The sequence below is a fragment of the Puma concolor genome, chromosome B2, assembly GCF_028749965.1.
Source record: "Puma concolor isolate L17-30 chromosome B2, mPumCon1.1.hap2, whole genome shotgun sequence".
In the NCBI taxonomy this organism is placed as follows: domain Eukaryota; kingdom Metazoa; phylum Chordata; class Mammalia; order Carnivora; family Felidae; genus Puma; species Puma concolor.
In genome coordinates this window covers 135,450,030-135,462,170 of record NC_141671.1, presented here as the reverse complement: position 1 = coordinate 135,462,170, position 12,141 = coordinate 135,450,030, and the positions used below count along the sequence as shown (strand labels likewise).

General features: G+C 39.8%; 1 pseudogene; it reads right to left on the bottom strand.

The window, feature by feature from the left end:
- Positions 1–926: 926 nt before the first annotated feature.
- Positions 927–5,275, bottom strand: LOC147581277 (pre-mRNA-splicing regulator WTAP pseudogene; annotated as a pseudogene).
- Positions 5,276–12,141: the final 6,866 nt, after the last annotated feature.

Sequence of the window (12,141 nt, the reverse complement as noted above, 5' to 3'; positions counted from 1 at the left end):
TTAAGCTCTGTGCGTCCTGAATAAAGTCAGCCACATCAAGAAGTGGGATTTCGGAGACTCCTGGAACAGGGCTGTCTAATTAAAAAATGGTTCAAGATGAAGTTTCCCAGGAGCACGGAAATCCAAAGAGAAAATGAGCTTCTTCTTTTAACTTCAGATGAGATCTTTGGCTAGGAAACTGCAAAGGGTAATTATGCAAAATACACATGAGGACACCACAGACTGTCTGGGCTGAGGGAAAAGTGACTTGTGACAGGCTTTGGGTTTGGGCAGCTCGTTTTCCTGGGAGGATCAGGTGCTGGAATGGGGTGTGATTCTAGTAAGTAACCAGTGGGGAATCAGGGGGCACCTACCCAGTCAGTGCTATGGATGAATGAATGAATGAATGAATGAACTAAGTAAAATTCCATCTCTAACAAAAGACTTTCCTGTAGTAATGGTGGAGGAAAGAGCTATCTTCCCCTTTATCACACACGCTTCTCTCCCGGTTCCCTTCCTTTTCATGGGAAGAAGAATAATACCCAGTTGTGAACCACACGGTCAGGACCTCAGAATAGTGCCTGGAAGATTCTTAGGCTAGCTAACTTCCTTATTGTTAGAACCTGATTTTATCCATGTACAGATGCTGATGGTATTTTTTTTTTAACATTTTCATTTATTTTTGAGAGACAGAGACAGAGCACGAGCGGGGGAGGGGCAGAGAGAGAGGGAGACACAGAATCCAAAGCAGTCTCCAGGCTCCGAGCTGTCAGCACAGAGCCCGACGTGGGGCTCGAACCCACAAACTGTGAGATCATGACCTGAGCTGAAGTTGGACACTCAACTGACTGAGCCACCCAGGCGCCCCGATGGTATTTCTTAGAATGTCCAAATGGGGCGCCTGGGTGGCTCAGTTAAGCGTCTGACTCTTGATTTTGGCTCAGGTCATGATCTCACAATCTGTGGGACTGAGCCCCAGGTTGGGCTCTGTGCTGACAGTGTGGAGCCTGCCTTGGATTCTCTCTGTCCCTCTCTCCCCCTGTCCCTCCCCTACTCACACATGCACTTGTGCTCACACGCTCTCTCTCTTAAAATAAATAAACTTAAAAAAAATGTCCAAATGGATGAACCAGCATAATATTTGTATCAATATAAGTGTTAAGAACTGTTTCCTAAATATTTCGTGGCATTATTATTTCCTTGGAATCATTACATTCCACAAGACTGCCTTGGTCAGACCTAGTTTTATAATAAAATATAGAGTCTTATGTTCTAGACCAAACTAGATGAAACTTCAACTTGAACCATTTTTTAAATTACCTGGCCTGTAGCATTTCATGCCACAACAAATGACATAAAATGAGTCTTTGGAAAATGCCTCACATCTCTTCAAGGCAGGAATGTCTTTGAAAAGTCATTCTCTTCCGCTGAAATTTGACTTGATTTCGTACCACTGTCTTCATTTTGCGACATTTGTAAAAGACGAACTACCTACAAACTATTTTAGACTTTTCCTGTTGGGAATGAGGGAGTGGTTACATCTGAGTTAGCAGGTGGGCACATATGAAAGACAAGATGGCCAGTTCATCTCGTGGAACACAAAATCATAAAATTTTAGGGCTGAAATGGGCCTCAGAGAACATCTAACCCAAGTACCTCATTTAAAACATGAGAACAAAGAAGCCACCTAGGCCATATGCTTGTGAATTCGAAATGTGGTCATTAATAGAGTACAGTAATAGACACTATTGATATAGCTATATATTATATAAAGCTTATATATAGCTAAAATAGTGGATACTATTTCAGTACCTATGATGTAGAAGAGGCATTGAGCTGACAATCTTGGCTGGTGACTTCCTGCTCGATTACACTAAGAATTGGAACCACGATGTTTTCCAAGTGTTAGCCACTCTTTTCACAAACATATGAAGGATCTAATCTTAGCTGCAATCACCCCATTTAATTTAAAGGTGGGAGGAATTCTGAAAATATTTTTTAAGTCAGAGACTTTCTTTGAACTTATATTCAAGACACAATTTTTTTTTCAAGGCACATTTAATTTACTATCAGGAAGGCGATACAAAAGGCCCAAACACAAAGGAAGGAAACACATTCCCCCATTAACACCAAGCACGATGCCCTTTCAGTGTGTGCCTGTTGAATGCCATGGGGACTTAATTTCAGTACCGGAAAAAATGCAGTGATTCTCAGCACAGCCAACATTCTTATATAACCTAGTAGTGAAATGAATGTTTATGACACCTCAGTTTCAACCTGAAGTTTCATAGAACACCTTTCTGTCTGCAGTCTTTAATAAGATTATCTACAGCACTAACAACCATTCAAAGAACAAACCATTGATTAAAACCACACTGACTTTAGGCTCAATCAAGTAATACAGAGCTCCAAACTAAATGGCTAAATATATGAACTGCTTATACGGACATCTATTATTTGATTCTCTCATAACTATTAAGTTGGTTCTTAGCAAATAAACTCTTTAAAGGCAAAATTCACCTCACTTGGGTTTTGACCCAATAGTTTAACAATCATCATGAAATCCACAGTCTTATGGGCAAAACGGATCTACGGTGTCTCTAGGTCACTATGCTCAAGGTTAAGAGCGAGGCATATTCCATTTTTCACATTTTATGGAATTTTATATGTTCAATTCATGATTTTTAATCTAGGTTTACATTCCTCCCAACTGTCTGAAGACGCAGTGTGCCGCAGACTTAAGGCTTCTGTTTGTCCGTCTATTTTCTTCAAAGAGAAACATTTCTCAAGTGTCCACATGTTCTAGAAGGGGAATTTTTTGGAGGCGGCCACTTCTTAGGAATAGTCCGACACCGTCAGGCCTCTGAAGCAAACGCTGAAACACAAGGTTCATCTGATAAGTTTTACGTGAACCGTTACAGGCTGGATAGTATAAGAATGCGATTTTTTTTTGGCTCAAAAAGTCTGAGTCGGGGTGTGGAAACGAGTATTTGGCTGTCCTGCCACTGCTTCCTCCCTGTGGGACTGTCATGGAGGTCTTGACTGGGGAGTATGACTTGTTTACCTACTAGGAGTAAACTTCCAGGCACTCAGTTCATTTTGGGCTTGCTCTGGTTTGCCTTTAGTCTGTTCTGGTTCACCTTTCATTTTTAGGAAAAACAAGCTGATCACTGGGTCTACCATTGTTGATCTCAGTTGGGCAGCACTCTGCTGCCGGACTTGCCCGAGTTAACAGACTTGAGTGCTACATGCTACCTCCTGCTCCTTGCTTGTCAGTCGTATTACAAGGATGTCTTCCCTGTGAGCAGACTCTTGTTTCTTTAGTTTTTCTTCAGACTCCCTTAACCCCAGTTACCTCACCGGAACTGAGGTCTGTGTGCTTGCCCTCCGGAGCTTGGACATATGCTTCCGATTGTCTCCATTGGAGAATTAACTCATCTCAGGCCGTAACTTTGAAGTGTGTTTCACTCAAACCTTTTTGGGAAGAGATTCCTCGTTGGTCATCTTGAATCCTCTCTAGACAGAGTCCCCACGGGTACCACTGGTCACACAGGCCAAGGCGGCCCTTCCCACTCACCCAGGCCACCAGCCCATGCTACCGCTACCCCTACAATGCCCCTCGCGCCACAGCCCCGGTGCTCCCCTTTATTTGCTAAGACGTAATTGCTGAGAAGGAAGATTATTTATAGTCTTAAGGCTGATCTTTGTTATCCTCAAATTTTTCCTGTATTGGAACTCAAAAATATACTTAGCTATTTTGCTTTTGTCTAAGAATATGGAGAATACAAGTAGCAGAGGAAGCCTGAGTTCACCTACATGATATTTGAGGTTCTCTAAGTAAAAATGCTCTGTGGGATATAACTGGCTAAGTTTTCATGACTGGGCTCAGAGGTGGTGGTTGGGGAGGTAACAGGTATTTTAATCAAGAGACATGATGCCTAGTTTAACACAGTTTACTTCCTTCATCTCATTATTACACTTTGCTTCCTTGTAAACTCTTTTGAACACATAGTTTTTGAATGGTGATTACTGATTAAAGCAATTTGGCAATAAATGCTATAATTCAGTGTAATAAGGACATACATGTCTAGACAAAATAATATCATAAAATGTGTAGAAAAAAATCATGGCCTTGAATGGGGTTCTGCATAACCAATGCAGCATTTCACACTATCAAACCCTGAATTTTCCACACTGGCAAATGGGAAGTGACATTCATTAAAGTGAATAAAGATTGTCTGGCTAAGTCCTGAAACAACAAGGAAAATTTAGAGGCAATGTCTTGACATGATATGCTGAAAGCTGGCTCTATATTTGCAGGTGATTTAAAGCTCTTTCTTTCATAAAGTTCTAACAAAAGTGCTATCTTTTCTTTTTTCTAGCATGTTCCACAGAGAATATTCCAGTATATAGATTACCAAGGGGAAAAAAAATACACACCTGGACTAAATAACAAGACTAATTAAAGGTCAATATACAACCCCAAGCCTCAAATCCTTATTGACCATGTGGACTTGGATATAAACCTTCAACTGCAAATCATAGCAGCTGCTAAGGGAGGAAAAAGCCGGTAAGAATAGAAAAGAAACATACGGGCATACATTTCTGGGAGGCTCTTTCTGGTTTTTAATGCTGGCTGTAGAAAGATCACATGAAGCTACCTGAGTCTGTATGGTGTCTAATTTGTTTTCCTTTCTCTTACAGCTCTGATGAGTCCTTGGGGAATTAGGTCAACTAACCAATGCCCAAGTGTCTAGAAGATGCTTGGGTAGGACTGCAGTGGTCCAGTCATGCTAGGAAGAGCCCCCTCCCTGGTGAGAAACAGGGGGTCCATGCTGTTCCATCAGCACTTTGATTCTTGAACTACACAGTAAAGAATTCTCAATAATCAAGGTCATCAGACAGCAGGGGATATGAACTGTCAGACCATTTGAGGAATCCATTCCAATTGATCTGATACCGAAGAGTAAATTTTCCTTCAGAATCAGTTTTCAGTATCTGGGAGTCAGAAAGCAAAGCACTGGGTTTACCCTCTGTAGCATGAGCAGTAAGGGGTATTATTTGTTCAGATCAGCAGACATTCCTATCCATGCAATCTTTCATTCTCCTAACCATTTCTTATTTTTTTTTTTAATGTTTATTTATTTTGGGGACAGAGAGAGACAGAGCATGAACGGGGGAGGGGCAGAGAGAGAGGGAGACACAGAATCGGAAACAGGCTCCAGGCTCCGAGCCATCAGCCCAGAGCCTGACGCGGGGCTCGAACTCACGGACCGCGAGATCGTGACCTGGCTGAAGTCGGACGCTCAACCGACTGCGCCACCCAGGCGCCCCGTCTCCTAACCATTTCTAAAATGGGTATCTACTGTGCCATGAAAAGCATATAGATTAGAAACTGCTTCTTTACATCTTGCAACAGAGAATGATGCAGACTTAGTGTCTTTTTACATCTCTACAGAAACATCAGATAGGTTGAAGCCAAGATGTATTTTTCAAGGGCCACGCTGGGCTCTCTGCACATAGGACAATCCTTTAACACGGCCTCCAGTAAAGCCCCCTGGGTTTCTCCATGAGAAAGATGAACAGGTATGAAGAAAAATCTTAGCAGATTTTTCATGCCATTTGTGAAATTTAAATTTATAAATAAAAATGGACAGTAAATAAAGGAACATCAACAGAAATAAGACACATCCATCAAGTACCTTACCTTACAAGCGTCTAGGGAAAGAGTCAGGGAACACAAACCATGAAAAGCCTGGTAACCATTGATTCAAGGCTTATGTGTTTTTTAGACTCAATTGTATATTGATAAATACAAATATATAAAATCATATATAATAAAATATAAAAATATACAATCTATAAATAAAAATATCTTCCCCCCCAAATAAATATATAGAGTTCCAGGAAGTAGTCCCAGGAACTCAATCTGCCTTCAGAGCGAGTAGACGTAGGCACCAAATTATATGTATAATTTTCACCTGTGTATCTATGGCATCTATATTCCTCGCGGTTATTGCCAGCTACTCCATTTTTCCCTCCTTCCCTTCTCTCCTGCCACCCTTTCTTTCCTTTCTCTCACAGGAGACTCTCCTCATCACCAGAAGAGATGTGTTAGGAAAAACAAAATGGCGAAGAACCAACAGTGCATGTGACAAAACAGGAATGCTTAGTTGCCACCAAATTGCTCTGGGTTAACCCCATCCTCTTTCCACAGGAAACAACTTTTCGGAGTTTGCAAAGGAACAAAATGAAGGGTGTCTAGTCCCAGCCTCTCATTTGGGGGACATAGAGAACAAGGGGGTGAAACTGGCTTGCTGAAGTCCCACTGTGCAACTGATGACGAAATCTCCCTGAGAGACAGATTTGATTAAAGGTCTCCAAGAACATTTACTCAATGACAGAAAGTTTAAGAAAAGATGCCACATGCAATAGTCACGGTCATCATCACATCACCTTTGCCTGGAATGAAAAGAAGCAACGGACAAAATACAGATGTTTTCCTGACGTTTTACGTGGAAAGGCCAAAGAGACTAGCTTTATATCACGCGTTAAAACAACAGCAACAATGACCACAAAACACGACAGAGTGTAACACTTTTCAGTCTGTGAAAGAGGAGTGTGAAATTACGGTGGGAGGTTTTTCCCTTTCCCCCAAGGACAGACAGCTTGGATTAAGAACTCAGAAAGATTTCTCTTGAAAGATTTTAAGGCCTGAAACACACGAGTGCCAAGGGATGCTGTGAAATTTCTTTTGCTAGCAGCCTTTAAGATTGTATCTTTCAGGGTTGGTTTACATGTAATGTGGCTGTGACCCTGCATTACCCTTCAAAGCCTCTAAGAAGCTACGATTGCATCGTTTAGGGTCTGACTTTAAAGCCTGTGCACCTGTGATTACAGTGTATTAAATTCCAAACTTGGAAAGAATTAAGCATTATCCAAGTGTTGAATTTAATGACACCAATTTGCATTTACAAAGCAGCCTCGTGATTATTTTGCTTTATATTCAACCTGTCCAGGTGGTAGAAAGGTTCTGCTTCCCTCTTACCCCCCTCCCCCACCCCCCCATTTGGAAGGGAGGAAAAAAGAGATCCAGGCAGGACAGTGACTCAGTAAAGTCACCTCTGAGTCCCAAGGAGGGGTGGCCTCCAAAGAGTCCCAGTGTGCATACTTTCCACAGTGTATCTGCCTTTGGTTCTTGAGGAATCAGGACTCTAGTCACATCCCTTTATGATAAAAATAAATTATATAGGAAAATGGTTCCTCTTTTATATTTTCTATAAAGCTTATTTTTATTTCTTTAATTTTTATCTCTTTTGAAATTATAATTTTTAATAGTGTTTTTTTTTTTTTTTCTGAGGACCACCCAAATCAGGATCTTTTATGCTTGTTGGAAAAAAAAAATAGATTTCCAGGCTCTGCTGATTATGTACCCGATTTGAATCATAGGGGACAGCATCCCCCAAATCTGCATTTTAAACTAATACCCCAGATGCTTCTTATGCATTGTTCTATTCTAATTCTTAAGTATTACTTAAATCAATTCTATAGACTTGCCCTAAAAATCACAACTATCTAATTGCTTTCAAAGAGCAACAACGATAACAAAAGTATAAGCTATAATGTTGGAATAAAAACATATCATTAGACAACACGGTAAGCTGTACTAAAAAGAAATTCACAAGAAGAATCCTGCCTAAAATCTTTTTCCTCGTGTGTAAATCCTCTCTTTGCTTCATTTTCACAGGACACATTGATATTTATGAGTCTGTGTGCCATTTCATAGCAAATTAAAGGTAATCATCTGCCTCCTTTTCTGACTCGGTTTTTATGGGATTGACCCTGCATATATTCAATATTCTTCTTATTGTTGGACTCAAATCCTCAAGGAAAATCAACATAAAAGCCTTCACTGTAACCAAGCGAATAACACAAACAACCAGAAAAAATCCATCAGTGTCTGAGAAAAGTTAAGCTCTGATATGGTTGGTGTATACTTCAAACTTGCCCCACATCCAAATTTCCCAACCTTGACTCAGAAAAGGGGCTTCCGTGCAGTTGCCAACTATTTACAATTTTCAAATGTTACCTTAAATTTGAGCCTCTCTTTAGTATTCAAATCCCCTCTTCTCTTTGCAACAAAGCTTAGAACCTGAACAGCCTTGGTGACAGAAGTTTGCCAGCAGAAGTATCATGAATGGGTTTTGACTCCCAGCTGATGAAATTGTGCACAGTATGACCGACAGATGTTTGCTTATGAAGGAGTTACACATGCCTAAAATACCTTTCCATGCATGGTGAGAAAGAAATAGCCATTTCAGATGTACCGTTGCCCCTGGCCACAAGCTCTTTATGTAGAAATGCCATTTTGCACAGCGTAATCTCAAAAGCAGGAACAGGAAGACAGGAGGGTCTCACCAGGGACAGCAAGAGATCTAATGAACAGCAGTCTTGTCTCCTATTAAGTGACAACAAACTTAAAGCTATGCCAGGTAGCCCGGTGCCTGTTTACTTTATAAGATCAATCTTTCAACATTATCTGTGAGAAATCGTAACGCAAGATTATCAGGTGACCAAATCCAAGGAGAATTGGTACCAAAAAGCTATATCTCTTGCCAATTGACATTAGTTACAGGGGACTCACCAGTGGGTCTGTGGACAGACAAGGAGATAACAATAGGAAAATCGTCCGTTCATTTATTGTGGCACTATTTGGTTCTAATTAATTATGAAATACCACAGGCTACTAGTCAGCATGTGACAGCTGGGGTTTTGTCAAAGCAAAGAAATGTCAGTAATTTGAGAAACTGCAATAACTCTGAAATTAAATTTTTACAAAGAACCAAAAGGGGAGGGATGCCGGGATATTTTGTAAGATCTTTAAGTAAGCATAATATCGAGTGTGCTTTTAGACTAGAGACGGAGCCAGATGAAAAATCTGATGATATTATTTTTTTATTAGAGATCAGTCAGAAGATTAGCTCTGAATGTGTCACCTTTAACAAGCCAACCGCTGTCGCTGCGCCTCCATGGGCCACTTGTGGAAGGGAATTGGCGTAAGTCCTCTGGACGGCACTGGGGCAACATATACGGAGCCTTCAAAAGATGCATGCCATAGGACCTCACAATTTAAGTTCTGGAAATTTAATCTAAGCAAATAATTGTAAGTATTAAGTAAAGATGGATTACAGGGTCATTCATAATGGCTCAGTTTGTAAAAGCCAAGAGTGAGAAGCCACACAAGTGTGCTAAAAATGAAACACAGGTCAGACTATGGTACAACCATTCAAGGGATAATGCACATTTGTAAAGGCAGTGCGGCATGGGACATCCTCAAGATATGTTATTTAATTGTTATTTATGTTATTTAGTGCTTTGGATATATTATTCAAAAAGAAGTCTAACCAAATATTATAATTGGTAGAATCCAAATGCATGTGCAGTAACTGAGCTTTGGTGACTTTCCCAGACCAAGGGTTTATCTTAAGAATGTACCCAGAATGAAGGCTGGGTCTGAGTGTTTCCAGGGAAAAAAAGGCTATATGGGGAAAGTGGTGTCTCTACATGTCCAGGAAGGTTAGGGACAAACTGCTGTTCCAGGGCACTAAATCCCAGCCACAGGAAGCACTATGACAGGTGTCAGAAGTGAGCAAAATGGCTCTGGTATTCCTATACCTATTTCCTTATATTTTATCCTAAATGACAAAGGACATACTATGTTAGGCCAATGATTTCCTAGCTTTTTATTTTAAAAATTTCTTAAAATAAAATAATACATAAACATATACAATATATAGAAATTTATAGAGTTGGTTAAAATGTATGCAGGGGACTTCTAGAAATCTCTAGCAGTGTGGATGACCAAATATCTAGACTGATCATCTTGCTGAAAACAAGTAGAAATTCCTAGACAAAATACTAAAAGTAGTTTATGACTGGAAGGCCAAAACCCAGTGAAAGCAGGAATCTGAAGAGGTAAGGTACATGCTGAAGGCAACAGGGCTTTGAGGGCTTTGATGTCAAAGCGAACTTGAACGTGGGCTTTCATGGTCCTATGAAACACACAGGGTGGGAGACAAAGAAAACCAGTGTCCATCCAAGGTCTCTAACATGAGGTTCCTATAAAAGGAGGCATGTGAATGGCCTACAGGCTAAGTGCCAGGGAGGACCAGAAATCACATCCCCTCGTGAGACTGAGCGAAAAAAAAAATCATAAAATAGAGAACATAAAGGGCACAAGTGCTCAGGAAGAACAGGCAGTAATGAGTAGATTGGCAAGTTTTTTGACGTTATAACTGTCAAGTGCAGCATAAAAAGGCATTATATTTAGTATGTATTTTAAAATGTGGCAAGTGTGAAAACATGAGTAAAATGAGCAACCAACTTACAAAAAAAAAGGCCAAACATTGAAAAAAACGCTAAATAAAACTTTCAGGAATTATATAAAGTGTCTTCAGAATTAAAAATTTGGTTGCTACGCCTTTTTCCACATAGCTCAGGGAGACTTAGGAAATTTGAAACTAGATCTGTAGAAATTACTGAGAATGAAACACAGAGAGACAGAGAGATGAGAAATATGAAAGATGAGTCATGTAATACGGATAACAGAGTGAGAGGTCAAACATGTATCTTATTGGAAATCCAGAGGGAGAGGAGAACGGGGGCAGAGGCAACAAGTGGAGATCTAATGGCTATGAGTTTCCCTACTTTTATAGTATTTATGGTATAATTACTATTTTGTACTTTTTATATCGAATAGCATAAATAAATGAACCTAAAACATGGAAGCAAATTGCTCAACACCAAAGACAAATAGGTCTTAAAAACATGGGGATGGGTCCAATTACCTACAAAATTTAACCATTTAATCACGAGTTTACTTCCTCAAATTAACAACAGAAGAGTAACAACAGTGGAGTATCTCCAATGTTCAGAGAGAAAGAGACATGTCAAACTACATTTGTAGCCTTAATGACATTATCGTTCAAAAACAAACACAAAGGAATATTCAGATAAAGAAAACCTGGAGTCAGCTAGTGAGGCACGGAATTAGAATCTAAGATCAGGGTGCTGAGTGTGCTCATGGCTACCAGGGTATCTTTGCTTCCTGACCTTTTCAGTGAATAGAAAAGAAAATGTTTGCATCCCCACACATATACGTATGCACATGCACATATTACATGCATTATACACATGTATGTGTGTTGTAGAAATAATGAATGTACACTGATAGTCCCAATTCCAATCCATTTCCAGATGATTCTTTCTTGCCCTCTTTCTATAGGTGTATGTCAAACCTGGCTCCCAGCAACACATTTAGTCACTTGTTGGACCCTATCATAGACCTAAATTGTTTCAGAACTGTTTCACCTACATTACAACAAAACCCCAAATTTACTCAAATGGTTCCCAGATTTGTTTATAGTACTTGCCTCACAATCTTGCCCAAGAAAGAGAGTATACAGTCAGATACTGTGTTCATAAATTACTTCAATTAGTGTTTTTTCTCCTTTTGGAATTCATTTAAAATACAATTATGTTCATTTGGTTCAGTCTGCCTTCAGTTTTAGCTTTTCCTATCTTCCCAACCTTGTTGATTTATTTTTTTTGAAACGTAGAACATTAACATGCTTTCAAAAGTAAAACTATATAAAAAGATAAATTCAGAGAAAAGACACTCTTCCCCAAATTTCTTCCTCTTTTTTTTTAATGTTTATATATTTTGAGAGAGAGAGATAGAGAGAGAGAGAGAGAGAGAGAGTGCGAGCAGTGCAGGGCAGGGGCAGAGAGAGAGGAAAAGAGAGAATTCCAAGCAGGTCCTACATTGGCAGTATAGAGCTCCACATGGGGCTCAAACTCACAAATTGTGAGATCATGACTTGAGCTGAAGTCAAGAGTTGGAGGCTTGGCCATCTGAGCCACCCAGGTACCCCTCTTGTTTCCTTTTCTTACACAAGAGTTAGCAGGCTAACTATGGAGGCATTTTGCTTCTAAAAACTTCAAGACTTAGAGTTAAATAACAGATCAAGATAGAAATTAAAAATATTTATGGAAAAATTGCAATGATGACACTGAATATCATAATATATAGATGCAGCTAAAGTAATACTTAGTGAATGAATTAAGTGTCCATCTGAGGAAGTCAGTATAAGAGCATCAGAA